This window comes from Grammomys surdaster, unplaced genomic scaffold (assembly GCF_004785775.1).
Source record: "Grammomys surdaster isolate TR1022 unplaced genomic scaffold, NIH_TR_1.0 311, whole genome shotgun sequence".
Taxonomy (NCBI): domain Eukaryota; kingdom Metazoa; phylum Chordata; class Mammalia; order Rodentia; family Muridae; genus Grammomys; species Grammomys surdaster.
This window is the reverse complement of record NW_021604730.1, coordinates 877,804-903,065: the sequence shown is the minus strand read 5'-3', so window position 1 is coordinate 903,065 and position 25,262 is coordinate 877,804. Positions and strand designations below refer to the sequence as shown.

Genomic DNA, 25,262 nt, shown 5'->3' with positions numbered 1-25,262 from the left:
TCTCTCTCTCTCTCTCTCTCTCTCTCTCTCTCTCTCTGTGTGTGTTTGTGTGTGTGTGTGTGTGTGTGTGTGTGTGTGTAGTGGGTATGTCTGTCTGTCTCTGTGTATGTGTACCTTTTTCTTTTGACTTTGATAGTCTGAGATTCTTTATTCTCTCTGTTTTCTTGGTTGTAGTTAACTTTTTTAAAAGACGTTTTCTTAATAGCAGCTTCTGTAGATCTAGATTTATAGATAAATATTACTTTAATTTTGTTTTATCATAAAATGTCTCTTTTCTCGTTTTTAGATTGTCTGTTGAGAAGGCTGGTACTATTCTAATTAGTTTGGCTTTATATGTTACTTGTCCCTTTTCTCTTGTACCTTTTAATACTCTTTCTTTGTTCTGTACATTTAGTGTTTTGATTATTATGTGCCAAGGGGACTTGTTTTTCTGGACTAGTCTATTTTGTATTTTGTCTTCTGTAGGTGTCTTATATTTTTATAGACATTTTCTTTAGGTTAGGAAATTTTTCTTGTATGGTTGAGACTGAGAAAATGACCAACCAATAACTGGGCCAACTTGAGACCTATACCATGGGCAAGTACCAACCCCCAGAGTATTAAGAATACTCTGTTATGCTTGAAGACAGGAGTCTAGCATGTCTGTCCTCTCAGAGGCTTCACATAGCAGCTGACTTAGATGCAGAGAAACATCTAAGCACATCCACAGCAAGACAGTAAATGGAGCTTGTAGACTTCTATTGAAGAGTTGGGGGATGGACTGTGGGGCCCCAAAGGAGACAGGAACTCCACAGGAACACTAAAAGAGTTAACTAACCTGGACCGTTTGGGCTTTCAGAGACTGAACCACCAACCAAAGTACACACACAGACTAGACCTAGCTGATCCCCTCTACCCGATGTAGCAGATATACAGCTTGGTCTTTATGAAGGTCCTAGACAACCAGAAAGAGGCTATCCCCAAAGCTATTGACTTTCCTTGGGATATGTTTTTCTACTTGAGCTGCTTTGTCTGACCTCAGTGGAAGAAGACGTGGGAGCTCTTCAATGACTTGATATATCAGGGTTAGTGTATACGTGTGGGGGTCTCTACTTCCTCAGAGGATTGAGGGGAAGGATTGTGGGAGGGGAGATGTGAGCTGGATATAAAATGAAAAAAATGAAAAAATAAATAAAATTAAAAAATAGGAATCAACAATCATTGGTTATTCATGATTCTTAATATAAATAGTCTCAATCCCCAATTAAAGAAAAAGACAAACAGAAAGGATGTGAAAACAAGATTTGTCCTTCTGATGCATTCAAGAAACAAACTTTAACATCAAAAAGAAACATCACCTCATGGTAAAGAGTTGCAAAAAGATAATCCAAGCAAATTGGCCTAAGAAACAAGCTGGTAGAGCCATTTTAATATTTGATAAGGTAGACTCCTAATCAAAACTAAACAGAAGAAATAGTGAATAACATTATATACTCAAAGTAATAATCCACCCAGAGGACATAGCAAGTTTTAATACCTTTTTATTGGTTCTTTGTGATTTTCACACTACATGCCTCAATCTCATTCCCAAGTGTGGCAGCAGGTGAAGTGCAGGGCCAGCTCTCCTGCTCTCATGACCCCAGGGCCAGCTCTCTTGCACCATAACCCTGCCATAAGTGGTAAAAGGTTAGAGTGGAGGAGGGCATCTCTCCCTCACTCATGTCATGGCATAGCAGGCACATTGTGGGGCCAGGTCTCTGACACTCACAACCTCAGCGATACTCACCTATGCTCTACCAACAAGGTCAGCTTGACTGTACGACCCAGGCAAGATGCAGGGTCTGCTTTCCCAAGTGCTGCAGCAGGTGAGAGACTGGTACAGCTCCCTTGCTCTTATGACCCCAGTGCCAAATCTTCTGCCTTCCGCTAGTGGAAAGCTGGGAGGACAGTATTTCTAGTTTATCTATGCCACTGACTGGGCAATGAGTGTCAGGGCCAGCTCTCCCACATTCATAATCTCTTGGCCAACTCACCTGCAACTCCTACAATCAGGGCCAGCTCTACTATATATCCTAAGGTGATATGTGGCCCTACTCTCCTGAGTACTGCAGATGTCTTGGAATGGTGTCTGGTCTCCTGCTTTCATGCCTCCAGTGCGAGCTCTTCTACTATGCCTAATCTAGGGGTGAAGCCAGTTCTGCACAACCTTCCCAACATCAACATGTTCCCAGGTGGCAGCCCAATTTAGGAACATTCACATGGCCTGGTAGTAACAAATATTTATAAACTCAGATGTGACCCCTGGTGGCATTACATTCCAAGAGCTCACCATGGTTCTAGATGACATCATTAGCTACTTACATCTGACTATACCTCACTTCCCTCAAGTCTCCAATTCTGCCTGTCTTCATTGTGCCCACAGATTCTGTTTCTTTTCCATATCTCCACTATTTACATGCTCCTCTTAGTGACATCTGGAGTATCTGAGTGTCTGGTGTCATCTCAGGAGTAATCTCAGGAATACTATGCCCCATCAGTGCATTATGGAACCAGGCAGGGATCATCTTGGGCATGGCTTGCATCCTTGCTTCCCAGGCCAGCGCTGCACCAGACTATTGGTCATCTCAGGCTAGCTGCCAGTCTAGGTTCCCTGGTGAAAAATGGGTAGCCATCTCAGGTTTTCTTATTTCAGGGAATGTAAGACTACTAATCATTCAGAGGTTCACAGGTCAGAACATTGAATATTGACATATCTTCTCTCCTCTCTACAGAGCATCTAGAATGCTTCTAGAGGCAGGGTTAAATTCTTAATATTTGTGTCCCAAGCACACAAGCCTCAAATTTATAAAAGAAATCCTTTTCCAGTTTAAATCACATATTGACCTTCACACAATGATAGCAAGATATGTCAATACAACTTTCAGTAATAGACAGGTAATCCAGACAAACTAAACAGAGAAATCCAGGAGCTAACTGAAGTTATAAACCTAACAGTTTTATTTTCATCCAAACATAATGGTGTTTTTTTCCTTTTGCTCAGCACCTCATGGAACTTTCTCCAAAACTGACCACACACTTTCACATACAAGTTTCAAAAGAAACAAGAAAATCGAAATAATACCCTGCATCCTATCTGACCACCACTGATTAAAGCTGAATATCAATACTAACAGCAAAGACAGAAAGCTTACAAACTCAGAGAAACTGACAAACTCTATAATGAATGAAATATTGATCAAGGTAGGAATTAAGAAAGAAATTAACAGTTTTCTATAATTGAATGAAAATGAATTTACAACATTCTCAAAACTATGGGGAAAAAATAAAGGATGTTCTAAGAGGTAAGTTTATAGTGCCAAACATTTTGATTTGTGATTCACTGATTTTAATCAGGGCGCCATTCATGTGACTATTGTTTTAGAACTATTCTTTTGAACCTGATGGGCTCACTAGTAGATATACAACTAAAGAGAGTGACTCCCCATTCCACAACACCTACCAGTGGCCAATAGGTGTAGCAGGATATTTTCCTGCTACATTTGCAATAAAGCTTAGTCATTGGGAAGTAGGAAAGGTAGGTAGAGTGAGGAAGGGGAGGAGGGAGAAGGAGGCATAGGAGGAGAGAAGATGGCTGCAGATGTATGTGTGTCTCTATTAGTCTAAGGTACTTATAATATCTAGGTTAGATAATTTGGCAACAGTTCTAATTGTGATGGTGTTTTGTTAATTGAGCATTTCTAGATATATAAATCTATTGGATAATCTTTAAGCATTAAGAGTCTTTATTCTACCAGGTACCACAGGTATGGGGGAATGGTCTGGGCTCAGCTGTGCATTGTGGACAGCATGGTGGCTGGCTCTGCCAATCCACTACTCTGGCTTCTCGTGGGTGGCAAGGCCTGTGCATCTAGCTAGCCAGAGCCCTGGTCGTAGCCGAGGAGCAGCAGGATCATGGTGGCTGCCCAAGAACAAGCCGGACTGGGTGCTGTTTTCTAAATATTACCTGGTACAAGCAGGGAGTGGAGGTCACTATGAGAGCCTCTCATTCGACAACTGACTTAGGCCCAGTCTTGTGCAGGACCAATGTAGCCAACTATATTTTCTGGAAAGTTATGACTGCAATAGCTGTTTCATGCCAACAAGATCAAATTTGACAGCTCTTCTCCCTGTTACTTGATTCTTACATTCTTTCCATCTCCCTCTTCAGTGCTAATGCTTGAGACTAATGTACGTGGTATAAATACCCGACTTCACTGTTTTACCTCTGCTCCAGGAACTACTACCACATGGCAGTCTTCTGTTTGTGCGACCTGTTAAATAAGGGCGTGCTCCATGTGATTTGATCTTGCTGGCTCCTTCTGCTTCAAATGTTCTGTCTTCAAAACCAAAATTTAAGGAAAAACAAAACCATGTTTGCCACTTTAATTCCTCAACTATTCCCTTGCCAGAAATCCTCCACTGACAATCTTTTAAAAAATTGACCCTTTTGTTTCATAATGATGCTTTCCTACATGCTTCAATTTGTTATTGTTTGGCTCTTCTTTCTATTTGACATTATTATGAATTCCAGAAGAAAAGGGTTCTACTGTATTTTTGTCTGTCCTCTGAGGACATCTTAACAATGTCAATACCTAGTAGGGATTCAATAGCTATACGGTTTAGGTAGGTGTCTAAAATATAGACATGATAGTGGCTTTCAGAACCATCTCCAAACAAAATTTCTAATCCTCATTTTTAAACTTCCTGGCCACCAATAGTTTATACATACTGTTGCTCAATGCCAAAAATCAGGCATGGGATAAACAGTAATCCTGTAAGAACTGAGAAATCCTCAGATCATCATGGTAATGTTCAGGTGCAGTCAAAGAACTCTTACCCCATGTCTATAGTGCTTTGTGGTTAAAGATGATGCTTGAGTAAGTTCTATGGGCTATGGTGTTAGAGTCCAGAAAGGTATAAAATATCCTTTACAATATTACACCATGTACAAAACTTAAGTCAGATATCTTTGCATACTTAGGAAACCATGAAATATATTTAGTTTATGTATAGATGGAGATAGTGTATGGATGGATGGAGACTGGAGAAGGGGAGAGAACTAGGGACTACTCCATGGAAGGTTTGAGATATAATCTTCAGATTGTGAACTCTAATCATAAAAGCCATTAGGAGACTGAAATGTTTTGAAGAGGAAAACAGCATAAAAATAATTGAATCACAGGAAAAAACATTTTATTTGCCAATGTCAAGAAAAGTTCTTTAAAAAGAAACAAATAGAAAGACAGCAAGAGTTTGATATGATAGGAAAGCGCAATTCATTCTACTATGCAAATCTGATTAGAATTATCGATTTCTGTAATAATTAATGCTTTTCTGTACCTAGAAGGAAAGAAGATTGGCTACTAAAGATTACCATTCCAGGACAGTAACAAGCCTTCCTTTCACTCAGGTAAAAACGTATTGTGTGTATATAGATTGTTATCTTGTTCACCAGCCCTGACAGCTGGTAGTGGTATCAGTGTTAGAGTTAAAAAAAAAAAAAGTGTAGAGCTTGTAGTTTTATCTCTGGGACAAGAATTAGGTTCTTTGAAAAGAGAGAGACAAGAAAAGACAAATCAGACTGAAGTATGCAAGACTGGGCAGGTCTGCGTTGTGGTACAAGGAATGAGGCCTTTCTAGGGAAACTAGAATTATGGCATTGAAATCAATGTCCTCCTTGGAGCTGAGAGCAAACTAAGACCTAGTGGTAATATTTCTAACCTGTGCTCCCTCTGACTCTGAAATCTTGTATCATTTTAAGAAAACTGTTTGGAATCTTGAGCAGTGAGTGAGGGAATTGAGCCTTAACAAAACTATTTCTTAATTATAAAAAGAACGATTTTACCACAATGTGAGATATTTATTTTTTGAGATATGAGATCATCTCTCCAAAGGCTGGCTTCAAACTCAGTATATAACTAAAGAATGACATTTGCCTCTTGATCCTCCTTCCTCTACCTCACTAGTGCTAGGACAACGTGTGTGAAACATTACATCCTGTTTTGGAGGCTCGGGTTTTAAATCCTAATGCCACATAAAGCAAATGAAGACATTTCTTTGGAGAAAAAAATTACAAATACATAGGTGGATGATTGCAGCCAACCATTGGACTGAGCATGGGGTCCCCAATGGAAAAGTTAAAGAAAGGACTGAAGGAGCTGAAAGGGTTTGCAACCCCAAGGGATGAACAGTATCAACCAACCAGAACCTCCAGAGCTCCCAGAGACTACATCACCAACCAAAGGGTACACATGGAATGACCCATGGCTCCAGCTGCATATGAAGCAAAGAGGATAACATTGTCTGGCATCAATGGGAAGAGAGGCCTTTGGTTCTGTGAGGGCTTGATGCCCCAGTATAGGGGAATACCATGGTGAAGAGGCAGGAGTGAGTGGGTAGATGGGGGAGCATCCTCATAGGAGCAGGGGAAGGGGGAATGGAATAGGCGGCTTCCAGAGGGGAAACCTGGAAAGGGTAACATTTAAAATGTAAATAAATAAAATATCCAATAAAAAATAAAATGTATAAATTCCCATGGAAAGACACTTTTGCATTTCATATTTGTTGTTCACTGTTCCCTGTGAAATGGTATGTTACCTGTAATTATAAATGGCTAAACATGCAAGGGCATATTGGCTTCCAGGATTAGCCTTTCTTAGCTACTTTTAGAATGTTCACTGTGGTCACTTGGCAGCAGGTGTCATCTGAATAGCTTTCAAGATGACAGGAAGACAAAAATCTACAAAAAATATAATAAAGAAACTGTAAATAAGTCTCAAGCTGAATCACTCCACACAGTCATTGGCTATAATATCTTCAATATAGATGCTGACAACATCTCAACGACTGGGTAAATAGGACTGGTCCTGGAAAGCAGGAAAAACCAAACTGTGATCTGTATAAGTGGAGTGAACATCTACTATTCTTAAATTTGAGAAACCTACATTTGTTAGCACCAGACAATTCTTTCCCTTCACAAATGTTCTATTTCAAAAAAATGGAAAATTACAGGAAGTGTGATTAAAAAGTTGTGGATCTCTTAATGTCAGGGAAAAACTCCAAGGTTTGGAAATCAGATGATAACTTATTTATATAGAATTAAAATATACTTTCCAGGTTACTCAAACACTGATGATAGGTCAAAAGTGTACATAGAAAGACTTCATAGAGTCCTATGGAGACTGCATGATGTAAATAATTCAAAATTCTGTTTGGACCATAGAGTGGGAGAAAAATCATGAAGAGTTAGTTGTTAGAGAGATTCCAACAAGAATATGAAATTTTGGGAAAGATGGAGAAAGGCTTCTAGTCCACCTAAAACTGGTAGGTAACAGATTGTCTTCACTGCCTGCAAATAGGATGATGCTCTGACATAAAATAGCACTAACCCTAACCCTAACATTTTTTCATGGCTTGAATGTGTGCATTTTTTCATGGCTTGAATAGTGACTGTTTTATGGATTTTTAGGTATGTTGGCTTATGGCATAAAGCTGTAGTATAGTTGAAAGGTTAGCAAGGTATTCTGGAATCATGTTGCCTGAACCTACACCTCAGTGGGTTGTGTGGCAATGCACAATTCTAAATTGTCATTTTGTAAAATGAAGGACACAATAGGGTCCATTTCTTATAGTGGTTATAGAGGTGAAAACAATGTTTAGTCCAGTGATTGAAACACATGTGGGAAAGCAAATTTGTTTGCTTTCATTTCTCTAGTGTTGTTTCTATAATTTATTTTTAAAGTTTCTGGAACATGTAAGGCATACTTATTCAATACTTGCAAAATGGTTGTGTAACAAAAGGAGGCAACTCCCTGCTCCTAGAGCTGTAGAGAGCCTTTGTAGTATAGCCTTGGGTCTGAGTAGAGTTCAGTGTCCTGAGCGCAGGCGCACACACACACACACACACACACACACACACACACACACACACACACAATCTCAGAAAGCATCATAGGGTGACATTACTTTCCAGAAACAGTCTACAGGACCTGCTGGAGAATAGGAAATAAGCTTTGGTTCACTGTGACATGGCTGTCTATGCTGAGGGCTCTGACAATGTTCAATCAGGTGGGATTTATCTCAGCCCTATTATTTGGACCATGGTATTGTCCACTGTGCCTGTTTCGAACTCTGATCTAGAATTAAGTGTAAGTCAATACTGAGTCTGATGGAAACATACTTGTGTATTCTCAAACATTTGCCTCATGACTGGAATATTAAAAATGTTGCTGATTGATTAAACCTTTAAATATCATGGATGTTATGTAGCTTAATGCTAGAGTCCTTGCCTGTCATGACCAAAGGCTAGGGTTGTATGACCAACATTAAAAAAAAACCCACAAAACCAACCAAACAAAAAAAAAAAACCACAATGACAACAGCAACAAACCAGGCTGAGTAGAGCACCAGAGATCTCCTGATATATCTTAGATGACAGTATTTAGCATGCAACAATCATTCTGTCAAATGATTTCTGTATTTCATTTTATTCATCCCCCTCAACCCATTTTTCTTTATCTCATAGAAGGTGAAAGTACGGTTTCATGGTAGAGTTAGAATTGCAACCCAGACAGATGGGCCTAAAGGAAATTTAAAGTTGGTGACACTGTTAGAATGTCCATTGTGAAAATGAATTGCTTTGTGTTAGTATTATAATACAGATTTCCATCAAAATACTTAGTCTCTTTTCCTTCAGGACACGTGTATGACATGACATGTAAATGTTATATATATTCATTTTCTTTTATTAATGACAGTTATAAACTGAGGACATTCCTAGCATTCAGTCACAGTTTGAATAACCAATCTAGAGTGAACAACGTTTTTGAACAAAAGCTGTCATTTATCCTAACTGCTAGGTCAGCCTGATGTACATCTATATCTGATTTACATCTGGATTTATTTCATGTGCCTATTAAAAACTTTCTTCAGTTTTTGAACCTCTATGATTTTTTAAAATTTCACATATAGTCTGCAGAGTAAGCAAGAATATTAATAACTAACAAAAATAATGAAGATTTGTACCTACTCTTATTATTCACTGGGTTAAGAATATTGTTTCTAAGTATTTTGCATGTTGTAATATTTAGGAAGTCATTGGAAGTTTATGGAGCACCCATGAGAATAAACACTGTATAGACAAGTCTATGTAGGCAATAATGATGGAGTAAAGTTTCAATTCTGAGACGGACTCAGTTTAAAACCTCTATATGGGACTGATAAGAAGATGTCTCAGCAGATACAATATTTGTAAGAATACAAAGCCTGGAATTGGATTTTTCATGTAAATTGTGGATAAGTGAGATATGCCCACATGTAATTTCAATGCCAAGAAGGTGAGAATGGGAAATCTCTGGGCAACGTGGTTAGCTGTATTAGCCTAATCAAGAAATTTTGGATGCCACCAAGAGACCTTGCCATATGAATAAAGTAGAGAGTGGTTGGGAGAAAATTCTTGGGGTCAGCCACAGGCCTCTACATGCATGTATGTACCCTTATATATGAGAATATAAACGTATACATTGTAATCACAGATGAAAACTTGCAACCCCTTCTCAAAAATTATAATAAAAACTACACACACACACACACATGCATTATACACACACACACACATACACACATATTTCCCATTTAGACTATTTTTTATCACAATAAAATTCCATGTCATGGTTCATAACTTCTGTTAGTTTCACTGTGTCTCTGTTTAGTTTCTGTTTCCATGATCTGTCCATTGATGATAGTGGGATGTTGAAGTCTCCCACGATTATTATGTGCAGTGCAATGTGTGTTTTGAACTTTAGTAAAGATTCTTTTATGAATGTGGGTGCCTTTCATTTGGAGAATAGATGTTCAGAATTGAGAGTTCATCTTGGTAGATTTTTCCTTTGATGAGTATGAAGTATCCCACCTTATTTTTTTTGATAACTTTTGGTTGAAAGTCAATTTTATTCGATATTAGAATGGCTACTCCAGCTTGTTTCTTGGGACTGTTTGCTTGGAAATTTTTTTTCCAGGCTTTTACTCTAAGGTAGTTTCTGTCTTTGTCACTGAGGTGTGTTTCCTGTATGCAACAAAATATTGGGTCCTGTTTACGTATCCAGATCCGAGCTCCCAGGGATTAAATCACCAACCAGAGTACACATGGAGTGACCCTATGGCTCCAGCCGCGTATGTAGCTGAGGATGGCCTTGTGGAGGAGAGGCTCTTGATACTGTGAAGGCTTGAAGCCCCAGTGTAGGGGAATACCAGGACAGGGAAACAGGAGTGGGTGGGTGGGTGAGTGGGGGAACACCCTCATAGAAACAGGGGGAAGGGGATGGGAAACTAGGAAAGAGGATAACATTTGAAATATAAATAAAAAATCTAATTATAAAAGAGCATCTAGAGACCATCACAGGCAATTAAAGGGAACTTTTGCCTCTGAATATACAGAACAGTCTTGTGAGTCTTTATTGCCACTGATGTTAAAATACACATCAATTCTAAGGCATGACTGTGTGTACAGCTGAGTTTGCTGCAGCATTTACTTTTGTTACAGTCTGAGATTTTTGGGTATGAGGCTATATAGGAAGTAGCTAAACTCACTACTGTAAAACTATAGCAGTTACAAAATCTACTATAATTAATAATAACTTAAAATTTATGCAAGAGCAGTGGTGCCAAGAGAATTCTCATTTATAGCAATGTCCTGAGGCTGAAACATAAAACTCAAAGAATTGAAGAAGAAAATAACTGCAAATTAAAAAGGGGGAAGATAAAGTCAGAGAGATGGCTCAATGGTTAAAAGCACTCACCAGCTCCTTTTGTAGAGGATCACAATTTTATTCCCAGCACCCTCATGGGGGCTCATAACCATCTATAACTTCAGTTCCAGGAGATACAGCACCTCCTTCTGGCCTCCACAGGCACTACACACATGTGATGCACAGACATACATATAGGCGAACATCAGCACACATAGAAAGTAAGTAACTCTTTAAAAATATATTAAAGGGCAATGGTCATAGGATATTCCACAGAACAGATTGTGGTGTTTGCTTCTTTCATTTACAATGAATCTTTTTTGTACCAGCAGACAACTAAGGTATAATTGAAAACTCGGTCCAAGTAGCTAGCTTTTTAAAAGCTTTTTAACTAATGATTTCTATGCTACCATAATAATCTCAAGAAATATTCAGTCACAGTCTATTATCAATATGGCAAATGCATAAGTATTTTGAGGAATTCAAGTGCTTATTAAAAGGTGTGGTGGCCTGTGTTTGAGTTTGTGGAGGCCAGAGGTTGACATTAGGTGCTTTTCTCTATGATCTCATTTATTGAATAAATTTTAATTGATTGATTGATGATTGATTAATGATTGATTGATTGATTGATTGGCACAGGGCCTCTTACTGAGCACAAAGCTCACTGTTAGAGCTAGATTGTCTTACCAGTCAACCTCTGGAATCTACTCATTTACTAAGCACTGTGCCATCTCCATGGCCCTGATCTAAAATTTTAAGAAATATCCTAAATCTATATAGAAGTTAGAGGTACTTATTTACTTCTGGTTTTTGTCTGCTTTTTTTTTTTTTGGAAGACTGAAGAAAAAGAACAAGCAAACTGAAAACAAAAATTAAAAACAGATATGTACAAACACAAACAAGAAACAAACTGTCCCAATGACTATGTAGTATGTCAGGACTTTTCTTTGACAGTTATGTTGAGAGAGTCTCACTCTCAGTTACCAGGCCCATCCATTCACTGGCCAGCAGGAATAAATTAGATTGCATGAATCTGTTCCTGGTCTATGGTTGTTGAAAAAGAAGCATTGAAAATACACATAAATGCATTTTCATGCTCTAGAGAAGGTAGGCCTCTGCTAGGATTATACCTAGCATATATTCACCTTGAGCTCTGCATGGAAAGGTCAATATTTGAAGAGAATAAGCAGGGTATTTATGAAACTGTAGGAATGAGCATTTCATTTGAAAGTGCTAACTGTGCCTTCCACGAACTTCTTTTAGAGGCATCTCCATGGGAGGCCAGTATAAATGCACCTATTATTTTTGTGAGTTGAGCTCCTAATTTGCATCTGCTTTCTATTGGATAACTCTAGGAAATTGAGATCACAAAGTTTAAAAAGAAGAATACCTGTTTAATGTTCCATGCAGTCAGATTTTCTGTTTGGTGCTTGCTCACAGCCAAAGCCTGAGGCAAGAGACAGAATGAGCAATTTAACCAATTATTGGCTGCCTGAGTCCATTATGCAAATAGAAATAAAGCCCTCTATCAGTGCAGGAAAATAAGGCCTTGTCTACAACTTTTCCTTGTTTAGATAGACTTATTTTAATGCTTGTCCTATAAAACAAAATCCTTAAGGCAATCTGTAAAATTTAAGAAATTAACTCTGTTTTAAAGTTATTGACATATAGAAACCTAGTGTTAAGGGGTGTCATGCAAACATCCATTTCCCCTTCTTTGTTGGACATAACAAGTGCCATTTCTAAACTTTAAAGTATAAAGGATACTGGAAAGTTTCTGAATATTTATTGGTAACCGACTTTTTCAGTCTCAGCCTCCCACTAAATTCCTCAAGGATCAGACTTGAATCTTTATAACAAACAACACTAACCTTTGGTGATGGGTACCAGGAAGGCTGATAGTACCTGCATTTGGAACCAGCCCTCCTAAACTTTTTTTCCATTAATTTATTCATTCACTTTACATCTGAATTGAAACACCCCTACTCAAGGTCCCCCTTCACAGCTCCTCTCCATCCTCTCTTCCCTTCTCTGAAAAGGGGGAAGCCTCCCTATGTATATCCCAACCCAGGCATATCAAGTCACTGCAAGACTAGATGTATCCTCTTCCACTGAGGCCAGACGATGTGGCCAGGTTAGAAGAATGGGATCCACAAGCAGGCAACAGATTTATGGACAGCCATAAATCCAGTTGCTGAGACCGACATGAAGACTGAACTTCACATCTGCTACATATGTGAGCAGCAGGGTGTAGGGGAACTAGGTTCATCCCATGTATGTTCTTTGATAGGTGACTCAATCTCTGGGAGCTCCAAGGGTTCAAGGTAGTTGACTCTGTTGGTCTTCTTATGGCATTCTTATCTTCTCCAGGGCCCTCTATTCTTCCCCTAACTCTTCCAAAAGATACCTTAAACTCTGCCTAATATTTGGCTACAGTCTCTGCATCTATTTTAGTCAGCTGTTGTATGGAGCCTCAGAGGAGAGTTATGCTAGACCCCAGTCTGCAAGTGTAACAGAGTATCATTAATAGTGTCAGCGACTGATTCTTGCCCATGGGATGGGTCTCAAGTTGGTTGGCCCTTTCCTCAGTCTTGGTCCCATCTTTGTCCCTGAACTTCTTGTAGGATATATTTTGGTCAAAGGTTTTCTGGGTGGGTTGGTATCCTTATCTGTCCACTGAGGTTCCTGCCTGGATACAGGAGGTGGCCACTTTAGGTTCCATATTACTCACTTCAAGTAGTCTGAGTTAGAATCACCCCCATAAACTTCTGAGAGCCTTTCCCATTCCAGGTCTCTGATCCATTCTAGGGATGCAGCACCCCTCAACCTGCCAGATTTCATTCACTCTCCTGGACCTCTCTTCTGATCTATATCTACATCTGATCCTGATTCCTGCGTCATACCCCCCCCGCCCCATTTTCCTCTCCATCTCTTCTCTCACACAATTCCCTTCCTCCATCTGCCTCTGATGACTGTTTTATTTCTCTTTCTAAATTAGAGTCAAGCATCCTCCGTTGGGCCCTCCTTGTTATTTATCTTCTTTGGGTCTGTGGATTGTAGCATAGGTATCCTGTACTTCATGGTGAATATCCAATTATAAATGAGTACAAACCAAGCACATCCTTTTGGGTCTGGTTTACCTCATACAGGATGATATTTTCTAGTTTTATCCATTTGCTTGCAAAATGCATTATTTCCTTGTTTTTAATAGCTGAGTAGTATTCCATTGTGTAAATGAACCACATTTTTTAAATCCATCCTTTGGTTGAGCAGCATCTGGATTGTTTTCAGTTTCTGGCTATTATGAATAAAGTTGCTATGAACATATTACAGCATGTGTTCTTATGGTGTGGTGTAGCATCCCTAAACTAAACTGGACTTTTTCAAGGATCTGGATTCTGCTCTACTGCCTTCTTAGGAGCATGAAAGAAGTTCTCTCTGTCAAACTATTGTGAGCTATCCAAACACAACCTTTCATGATAAAACAAAATTTGTGAGGGAAGTAATCTTTGCTAGATTCTTTGATATCTGATTGGCTAAAGCAATATTTATAGAAAGCATGCTGTTTTGAAAGGTGAAGCTTCAGTGTGTGCTGGGAGTGAATAAAAAATGGGGCACTTCAAGCAATCATTGTTGTACAGATCACAAAAACTTATCAATGTCTATTTATTCAGCAAATTGCTGTCCAGGTTCCCTCAATACAACTTTAACTTACCTGTAAGACTTGGTGTTTTATACAAGAAAAAAAGACACCCAATAACCCTTATCTAGATCATTTAATCATCCTGCAACCTCTCTCTCTTTCTTTAATCTTCGTTCCTAATGAAGATGGTGGTGACGGCCATAACTATTTACTGGCATTTGTGTGTTAGACACTGACAACACACTGAAGAGAATCCCTGCTTAAGGCTGTTATTATTGTGAGTCCAGGAAAAAGAGTGGTGAATAATATGTACACTTCAGAACAAATTTTTTATGTTACAATTGTTGTAAAATAACAAATGTGCTTTATAGGAAAATTTTAAAACATTATTCTGAGCCTAATATAAGTTACTCTGGCCCAGGAACTTGAATTCCAGTTACCCAAATGAAATAGTCCACCATGAAAGATGTTATACAAAATTATATAGTCATATAACAAAAAATAAATCTGCATCTGTATTAGTTGCATTGTTGATAGCATTTGGGTAGGCAGACTACAGAAAAAGTGAGAAATCTTTCCATAGCCTTGATATTTCCACACAGTCTTCTAAGTTTCAAGGTTGGAGGAAGTAGATGTCTATTAAATTTAATTAAACATTGTTAGAACTTTATCTATTAGTCTGTAGACTGTTGAGTTAATTCAGATGTAAATCTTAAGGTACATGACAGATAAAGAGGCTAAGTAACCCAGCAATTCCGTGTTTCACAGTCACCATGTTGCAGTCCCTGAGGTCAGGCAATCTGCAAGACATACAATTGAGGATCAGCTTGTTCAGAGGACTTTAGTTCTTATTATCTTATGTCATTCCTTGTTAGGAAATTACAATTTCCTTTATTTCAACTTTCAAAAATATGTTCCTCCTTTATTTATGATTTCAGTCCTAACATACTCTGGCAAGACACGTGAATCATTCCCAACACAAATGATTTGTTCTAATGATGAAAGTGTGCTCCACTGTGACCTTGAGATGGAGGAACACTTGTGGAACAAGTATTCCTCATCCTTGTTTCTATGACCAAAACAATTATGAGAATCAGCTTCCTCTAGTTTATTTTTATTTACAATTTAAAAAAGGATGTTGTACATGTGGCACAGAAGGCATGAAAGAAGGAGCCTGAGGATGATAGTTAAATAAAGTTCACAAGGATGTTTGGAATATACAGAAACTAGACATAGGACACAAAACCTCAATGCACACCCTCTAATGACCCACTTCTTTCATCAAGGCTCTATTTATTAAAAATTCCAGAGCATTCCAAAGGGCATTTCCAACTGAAGACCAAGTGATCAAACATAGCCTGTGGGGGACATTTCTCACTGAAATGCTATAGGGTATTGTTCATCAGTATTCATAGTGTTTGGAATTCTGTCCAAGATTTGCCCCTCATTGTTCTAACTTTAAGATGCCTCTAACTCATCTAGCATATATATATATTTTAGCTAAGTATACTTTCAGTTGTAAAGTACTGCTTTCAGTTTATAAAGTACTGCTGCATGTGTACACATATTCCTCAATGATTTGTTTTATTAATTTATTTTACATGAGATCTTGCTATATAGCTCTGGCTAGTCATTAATTCACTATACAGCCAAGTCTGGTCACTAATTCTCTTCATAGGTTAGGCTGGACTCAAAGTCTTTCCTTTTCCTCTATATGCTAGGATTACAGCCACAATGTGCCAGGTTCAACCATGTATTTGATTATGATACAAATACTAAGATACGTAAAATTGAAAATAAGAAGTTCATCTTGCTTAAAACTAATATCCTGACATTTGTTACAGGATCTTAGAAAAATGTAATCTTTAATTTTTTTTCTGTTTTGCACAATATTAAAAATCTTTAGAAAACTCATCCATGTAGGCCCTTTGTCAATCTTTGACTATTGAATGTCAAGGATCCTGAAGTAATTATCTAGGAATGGTAGTTCTCAACTTTTCTAATGTTCTGACCCTATAATACAGTTCTTCATACAGTTGTCGTCATTCTTAACCATAAAATTATTTTTTCTGCTACTTTATAACTGTAATTTTGCTACTGTTATGAAATGTAAGTAAATATCATTTTTTCCTGATTGTCTTAGATGACCCCTGTGAAAGGGCCATTCAACCCTCACCTCCCAAAAGGGGGGGGGTCATGACCCACAGGTTGAGAGCCACTGCTTTAGAGCATATACATAAGGATGTCTGTATTTCTGTTTCCATGTAAGGGCAGCAACATGCACTTCTTGGATACCTGATTTGGGACTATTGGATAACTTCTTGTCATAAAGATCAGAAAGCTTGTTTATTTCATTGATTAACACCAATGAGCTAATAAAGACTGGCATTTAAAATACCGGTAAATTTAAGATTTCTATGGGTGAGTCCTCTCACTTGAAAGCTAGTTATAATACATGTGATATCTTTTCCAATTCTCGTTCTTGAAAGTACCTTCGAATGTCAGTCTGTCTATAATGGTCACCACAGTGTTTAGAAAGACAAAAGTTTTTTTCAATTTTATAGCTCTTAGCAGGTGTCTGTGATTTAATACTTATTTAATAGTAAAACATTCTTTACCTTAGAATTGAGTAGTTGTGATTGGCCTTATTTTATTATAGAAAAATCAGTAGCTCTAGCTAGAAGAATATTTTTTTACTCTATATATGCCAACATAGCAATTTTATATTTGTCTAATTGTCATATGAATTTTAATTTCCCCAAGCTGGCTCAACTCTTAGGGCCTGAACTTCTCTGTGCCAGGATGAATAAAAGCATGCCTCTATGTCTTTAAACAAGAAGGTCAAATTGAATGAACTTCTCTGACACAATGGAGTTCCAATCCATCCTATTTATGAGCTTTAGGAGAACAATTCCATACCTGAAACACCTCCCTCAAGAACTATCATGAGCTCTAACTCCCTCCTTGTTGCCCACTGGAAAGTGTATAAGAATAAAAGTGAGAGAGTTGTACAGTGTGGAGAAGATGCCCACAAATACTCCCATGCTGTAGTAACCAGTTTGGTCTGACACAAATGATGAAGTGGCTGCTTAGGCAATCATTTCTATTTAGGAACTCCTGAGAGGAAAAAAAACAGAAGTGTCCTAAAGTCGGGGCATTTAAACTCTAAGGGGCAATTCTCTTGCTATCTTTCAATCTCAGCATACAGTGGTGATACAAATATAATATACTAAACCATTATAGGGACTGTGAAGTCATGGAAGCCACAGTATTACCAATGATGCACTGTTCCAAAGACTATTTTATCACCATATATGTGCTTGATAACTTCATCACGATACTTACAGTACTCTAAGCAGCATGCTACAGTCTCAATATGTGATATATTACATGTGGTATCTTTTCCAATTCTCACTCTTTAAAGTACACTCTACTTTTAGTGGTTTTTTTTCTAGAATGAAAATAAGGAAACAGGAGTACAGCAAGACTAGCTAATGCATGAGTCAGAATTCAAACCTCAATTACCCCTAATAAATCACTCCATGGATATGTTTAACCCTGAGCTCTGCTAGCTTCTGACCACATAGCAGTGGTTTTGAATGAACTTGCTACACATTTGGAGAGAGTATGAAACTGATAAACTCACTCACATATGTGTTCTTGAGAACATATTATTCTATTTCATTCACCAGGTGAGTTCATCTGTGCTCACGGGGAATTGCACATAGACTCAGAATCTATATATATCTATATATATATATATATATATATATATATTTATAGATTATCTGTGTGTGTGTGTGTGTGTGTGTGTATCATCTTCCCGAAATGCAAAATTTTAAAGAAGAAAGTAGTATTTTTATTATAAAACAAAATTACAATGTGAATAGAGTGTATTTTTATTATGTGAGTTTTTGGAACCCTGGGGACTTCTCAAAGATTTACACTTTGGGAAAGCCACATTGCCTTGAGGCTCAAAAATCTTGTTGAGCCACCAAGTACGAAGCCATATTAATTCCAAAGAGCAGCAAAATTCATAAAATCTTTTGTTCACAAGAAGGCTAGAAAATGTTAGCCGTAAAATAAAAGATGACAACCATAACAATTAACAGTACAGACATGAGCAGAAAGCAGCTTCATCTATTTGATATATTGTAGACACTTTTATGGCTGTATTCTCTGATGTATCTGTATATTTTGGTTATGACGTCACATACAAAAATGGATTGCTAATTACTCTATGTAATTTGAATTATAAACTTTTAATGATGTCATTTTCCTTGCTATCAAAACTAGCATTATGTTCACTATCAAAAGCTTCCTTAATAATCTGAATTATCTTTTGTGTTAACAAAACATGATGATTACTACTATAAAATTGCATTTTTCAAACTATAGCCAAAATGGTTCTAGTTGAAGAACTATAGATAAGTTTGATTGTCATAAATTGATAAGTAATGTTCTCCAGCCTATTTCCAAACTTTTATCATCTGTAATGGTTCTGTTGTAGCCTCTTAGAGATAGCAGTACCTCAAATCTAGATGAGGATATTTACATCCTAGCACTGGTGACTGGCAGACCAAAGTTCACTCCCCTCCCCATTCTCCATCTTTCATTTTGCATAGCACATCTCCCCATTAAAAACATAATACCAGCTTTGGTTCAAAGCCGAGGGTGACATCTATTTTCTGTGGGAGCATTCTCTTTTACTGAAGAGCTTCTTGAGTTCAGGATTGACTTTACTGTCTTATGGATGCATGGAACATCTTCATATTGTACTGTCTTAACTGACATACAACCAGAGTAAACCATGGGTGCTTTAATTTAAGAGGAGAAGTTAAAGAAGCCTCTTTCCTGGCATAAGTCCCCTTTCCACTTCCTAGCCATTATTTCTGGATATTTTCTTTCAGTAATAACAAATGCCTTGTGTTTCCTTATTCCATCTCACTTCAACCCAGCTGCTCCTTCTATTCTTCTTGCTACTTTTTTCATTTTGTTTAGCTCAATCATACTTCTACTTTTTCTTTGCTATGCTCTGGATACTATCTATTTTACTGTGCATAAACTCACCTTTATTTTTCTAATAAAAATGTGTGTCCAAATGGTCTATTCATAACACATTTTAAAATATGCTAAATAGATTTTACCAGCTGGGAAGGTTCGCAGATTTGCATTCTTGCTATTTTGTTATACTTGCTACTCAGCTAATTTTTCCTGATCTCATTGTCATGCCTTCAAAACCATAAGTAACCAGAACATATTCTTAAACTTGGGCTATTTGCCTTAGCTCCCCAGATGTTAAAAACAAACAAACATCCAGAAAAGCACAAAGCAACAAAACAAACAAGCAAAGAATGACCAAAAACAAAGAGACATATGTTATCTAACTTTGCTATCTCATGTGATGCCTTTGTTAGATGTTTTATCTGATTGGCATCATTATATTTAGGTTCCAAAACTCAATGACCTTGCCATTTGGATCATTACTGTTTAGCCAATGGCAAATATTTTCGTTCTTTCTATGTAAATGCTAATTTCTGGTTAGCAATTTCTGTATTACTCAGGCTGATAAACATAGGTTTTTGGTTAATCTTAATAATTTCAGAATATATCAAACAAAATGTTTAGTTTTTAATAGTATAGTTAAGAAATAATTGCAAGAGCAGCGGCAAGCTGGACCCTGTCCCCTTAGCTGCATTTTCAGGCCCACAACACTGTCTGCATTCCTGGAAGTCTGCTGGCACCAGGAACAACTAGATAAGACCCCTGTGCCAAGTACCCTAAAAGCACACCCAACAGTGGTCATGGCTTCTGTGGAGTAGTAGAACCTGTGTGTAGGTATGGCATTGGGTCTTTCCATCCACTTTCATGGATCAGGAACCCCTAATCCAAACTTGGCAAAGTCAACTGCAGGGAGGGTTGATTGACCACTAAGGAAACTGTGAGATTTTCTGTAGACACTGCCACATGAAAGCAGGCTGTGTCCTTGATACAGAGTGTAAACAAAGCAGTGAGTTTCTGAGGGGCATATAACCAGGTCCCTACTCATCTGTGAGGTGATACTGCATTAGAGGTAATGCTTCAAGTATGTAGAGTCTAGTACAGGAAACAAAGAAACAACTACAAGAGCAAACATTATCGTAGAAGTATCATGTTCTGGGAGATGGCTGGAAAAGGCATTATCAATATGTAGATTCTTCCATGCCAGGATTTTGTATGACTCAAGCTTGTGCACGACTTATGCATGCAGTGATAGTCTATATGAGTTCATATGTGCATACACCCTTTTGTATCTGGAAAATGCTGTTTCTATAAAATACACCCATCTTAAGTGAACACAGAAAAAACAGAACTGAAACTTGAAAGCAAGGACAGACATGATCCTTTTTTGTTTTATATCTAAGGCATTTTATCACAGCTATAAAAACCTAGCTAACACAAAATTTTGAAAATGTCAATATAGAATGACTTCTAAGTTGGACAAAAAAGGCACAAATTCCAGAGATTCACTCTGAATTGCTTAACAGTTAAGTTTGACCAAGGTATGGTGAGAAGTTCTTCCTCTTCCTCTTCCTGCTCCTCCTTTTCCTCCTGCCTCTCTTCTTTCTCCTTTCATTTTTATTAACTCATTTATTATATTTATGTTACAGATTTATAAGCCAGAGAAACTTTTAACTAGATAATTTTCAAAATTTTCAATTGGTTTATCTCAGAGATGGCTCAATAAATATGCGTTTTTTTGTTTTGTTTTGTTTTTCGAGGCAGGGTTTCTCTGTGCAGCCCTGGCTGTCCTGGAACTCACTCTGTAGACCAGGCTGGCCTCGAACTCAGAAATTGGCCTGCCTCTACCTCCCAAGTGCTGGGATTAAAGGCGTGCGCCACCACTGCCTGGCTAAATATGCATTCTTATAGAAATGTAATTAATTTAATAATCCAAGATCTTAGGCTGTGGAGTTAATTTGTCTACCACCCTCTGTAATCAATAACAACACTACACATTAGAATATTCACTAAAACTAGTATGTTTAACCCTGAGCACTAATGGTATTAACGATGCAACAGCTCTTCATAATCAGTCACAGGTGGGTATTATTTCTTCCACTTTTAGAATGAAGTTCAGACATCCTAAAATATGTCAAAAGTCACCTGAGTTCACTAAGAAAAACAATGTGTGCCTCACAAAAGTATAGATAATTTTCATTTAAAATATCTAAACTGGAATTAAAATATCTTCCTGAATGAATTTATCAGCCTATAGATTATAGTATTTATTCTCTCAGATGATATTATGGAATCATTCCAGACAGCATCTATCTATGAGAGAGTAAAATTTTGATATGTAAGAAGATTTGCATTAAGTACTCACTGTTTAAGAAAACAGATTTTTCGATCCATGTCAGTAATAAGAAACACTAGCATCATTTACTTGTGAGAGTTTCCTTTTGAAAGCTCAGTATTGATTACCAGAATTAGTGTGGGATCTCTTAAACACTTCAAAAGCTTTTTAAGCTTTTATTAGCATTACCTCGATATGTATGTACACTATTCCTTTACAAGATGTTAATGTATTGTTTTTCTTAATCTTTTCCAACATATATAAAATGTCAGTTTGAAATAATTGAAAGAGCCGGGTGGTGATGGCTCACGCCTTTAATCCCAGCACTTGGGAGGCAGAGGCAGGCGGATTTCTGAGTTCGAGGCCAGCCTGGTCTACAGAGTGAGTTCCAGGACAGCCAGGACTACACAGAGAAACCCTCTCTTGAAGAACCAAAAAAAGAAAAAGAAATAATTGAAAATAGAGCAAATAACACTATAGAAATTAATGGATTTGGACCTGGATTATGATAGAAGCCATCTGCCCTCAGGTATCTGTTGCTCTGGGTTGAAGCTGCTGCCTTTCATTTGTTTTGGAGTCATGGATGGCAGGGTTAAGCAATCTAATTAGGCACAAATTACTGTACACAATCTGAAGCAAGGAAATACTATGGGTATCACAAGTTATAGGAGTGAGATAAAATATTCTTATTAGCTATTAGAACATAAAATTGAGTTTTCTTTGTCAACAGTAACTTTCAAAGAAGCTTCAAAGACACAAACTGAGACAAACAACATCAAATCAAACTTGGTAGAGGCATGAAGGTCAGAAGTTTAAGACCAGCCTTGGCTTTACTGATAGCTCTAGGTTGTCTTGCATGAGACTCTGTCTCAAAAAAAAAAAAAAAAAAGCAAAACAGAAAGGCTGCCAAAAATATCTTTACGTTCTGAATCTTAGATCCATTTTGAGGAGTAGCCAACTTGAAGAATTGCTTGCCATTGGATATTTCAGAATTGCATACTTTATCTAAGGTTTATATTGCTCTCTGCATCATAACCCAAGATCTTGTAATTTTCAATAAACTGCATGTTCTTACTGCCTATGAACTATCTCACAAATTATGACAGGTCTTCTCACTTTACTGAGACTCATTTAGTGGGTTCAAGTCACTCCAAACCAAAGAAGAGTGATCAATTCAGGTAATGATTATTTAGGTATTTAGGACATATATATCATATGTGTGTGTGTGTGTGTGTGTGTGTGTGTGTGTGTGTGTGTGTGTGTGAAATATTAACAGGGAAGCTCCAGAAATAAACAGTTTGTAAGTTTTGAGTTGTAGGCCTGTCCTAATTTCTATAATGAAATGTTGTACTATTTCACTCTATTCTTGCAGGGAAGACATAAATCACTCTGGATGCCTTAGACATTTCCTGCTCATTTCCACTGAGAAATCAACCATATAGAAATTATTGCTTTCCATGAGTTCAGACATTCAGTAGGAATCTTGGATCATATTCTCCATAAACATAAAACACTGATGCTCCTAGTTCTAGAGAAAAGCAGTTGTCATGGATCCATTTGACTGAGATGGAATGTCTAGCTTCTTCAGGAATTTGTGTGACTAAATCTATGACTACTTTCCAAAAAAAAAAAAATGTTCTAGGAGCTGTTTTGCCCAATTTTCACAACACATCAACTGTAGAAACAAAAATTCCATCTTGAAATTAATTCAACATACTTTGAAGCTCTTCTTTGGGCTTCAAAAAATCTCTAAGACACATAATCATATGCCATGACCAAACGGCCTGACTAATTTGTCTTCAGCAGACAAACTTATTAATTTGTTCAATTCAGCTCATTTTAGTGTGACTTAGTATAGGCTGTAGGTTTAATTATCTGGCTAGAGAACCAAAGAATGACAGATTACTCCCTTTGAGGAAATTTTATTTTTAAGTATATATTTCTATATTGAAATAAATCCACAAATATACTAATTGTGACTTTACTCTCTCACTTTCATCAAATAAATCATACTTTGGGGTCACAGGTTCCAAGTTTCAGGTGTGTCTGGTTCAATGATCCAGGGAAAACCAATTTTCATTCCTCAATGAAAGAATTCTGAAAGATTTAAAAAAAAACAAAAAGCATTGCCTAGCATTTAGGATCAGGACTATCATAACTCTATTCTTTTGGAAAAGCCATGAGTCCATGAATACAAAAGGATAATCACACAGAAATAAATAAAGAAACCTTCACCAGAATGAAGAAAATTAAACATCCAAGATAAGTAGAAAGAATTTTTCTCTATTGCTGACTCTAAAAATCTTGCTCTCATTAAAGAATATGTTATAGTTAAAAGTGTTCAAGTAAGATAAAATTTTTGTCTCTTACACCTTTGAAAAATGGGTCTAATTCAATTGACTTTCATCAGAGAAAGAATGATTAATTAAGAAAATGGCAAGTTCTTGTAAGTAATATGTAAAAATAGTGTGTAATCTAGAACTATTAGGTTTTAGAGTTTCTAAAACCTACTCGAAAACGTGGAACTTTTTTGGGGAAACAGAAGATTGTAAAGGCTATTAAAGTAGTTAAAGGGGATGATTTGTATGAAAATGCTTCAAATTTAAATTCTAAAAAGTAATTCATTCAGCAATATACTGGATACTTTTCTATGTTCTGGAGAAACAAGCACAAGAACTAGATGAGATTTATTCCCATGAGAGGTTTAGAGTAAGAAAGACTTCAAATAGTTTAAGATACTTCTATTTACTCATGTTTAAAATGACCTTTCCTGTTTCAGGGGGAAGGCATTTATTTGAGCAGAGTTCATTTAGCAAAAGTGTTTTTCTCCTGGTCAGAAGAGTCACCAAGCTTAGACAATAGGATAGAATGACCCTAAAAGTTGTCTTCTGATCTGAACTAAGCAAACAATACAAAGAAATCAGTATTGTAGGACATAAGGGAAAGTTAGACCATCCAGAGTTTTAAACGTTGTCAATTGTGAAGTCTCTGTAAAAAAGTAAACATGATAAATAATAGATATTATTTGGACCAATTAAATATGACTTACTTTTGATTTGTTCATTTTATGAAGTTGATATTGGCCAGTATTTTTATACTAAATACATTTGAGAAATAACATTGATAATAATTGCTATACTTGGAATATTTAAAGTCAATGCAGTAATCATGTTACTACAGTAAGAACATACATAGAAAGTTACATGCTACGTTTCTATCGAACACAATCTTTAGCAGTCTAGCTTTTGATACTTTTGATGCTACTGCTATCCTCAGCTTCTAGATGAGTAAAGAAGCTGATAGAAGCCCAGTGTCTTCCTATAGTTACTGGGAGAGATGATGGATTATTAGCTTTAGAACTCACCAAAGTGGTTTGCCAAAACATTCTCTTTTTCCTAGAGTCCTTCCTTTACTACCTATTCTAGAAAATATTATTCAGCATCTGGAATATGTAGTACCTTGCATATTATATTTTCAGTGTTTAAAACCCATGAAAATGTATTACTAATAAGCCATTGGT

General features: G+C 37.2%; 1 pseudogene; it reads right to left on the bottom strand.

Moving 5' to 3' along the window:
* Positions 1-2,673: 2,673 nt before the first annotated feature.
* LOC114629559 lies at positions 2,674-2,777 on the bottom strand (annotated as a pseudogene).
* Between the last annotated feature and the right edge of the window lie 22,485 nt (positions 2,778-25,262).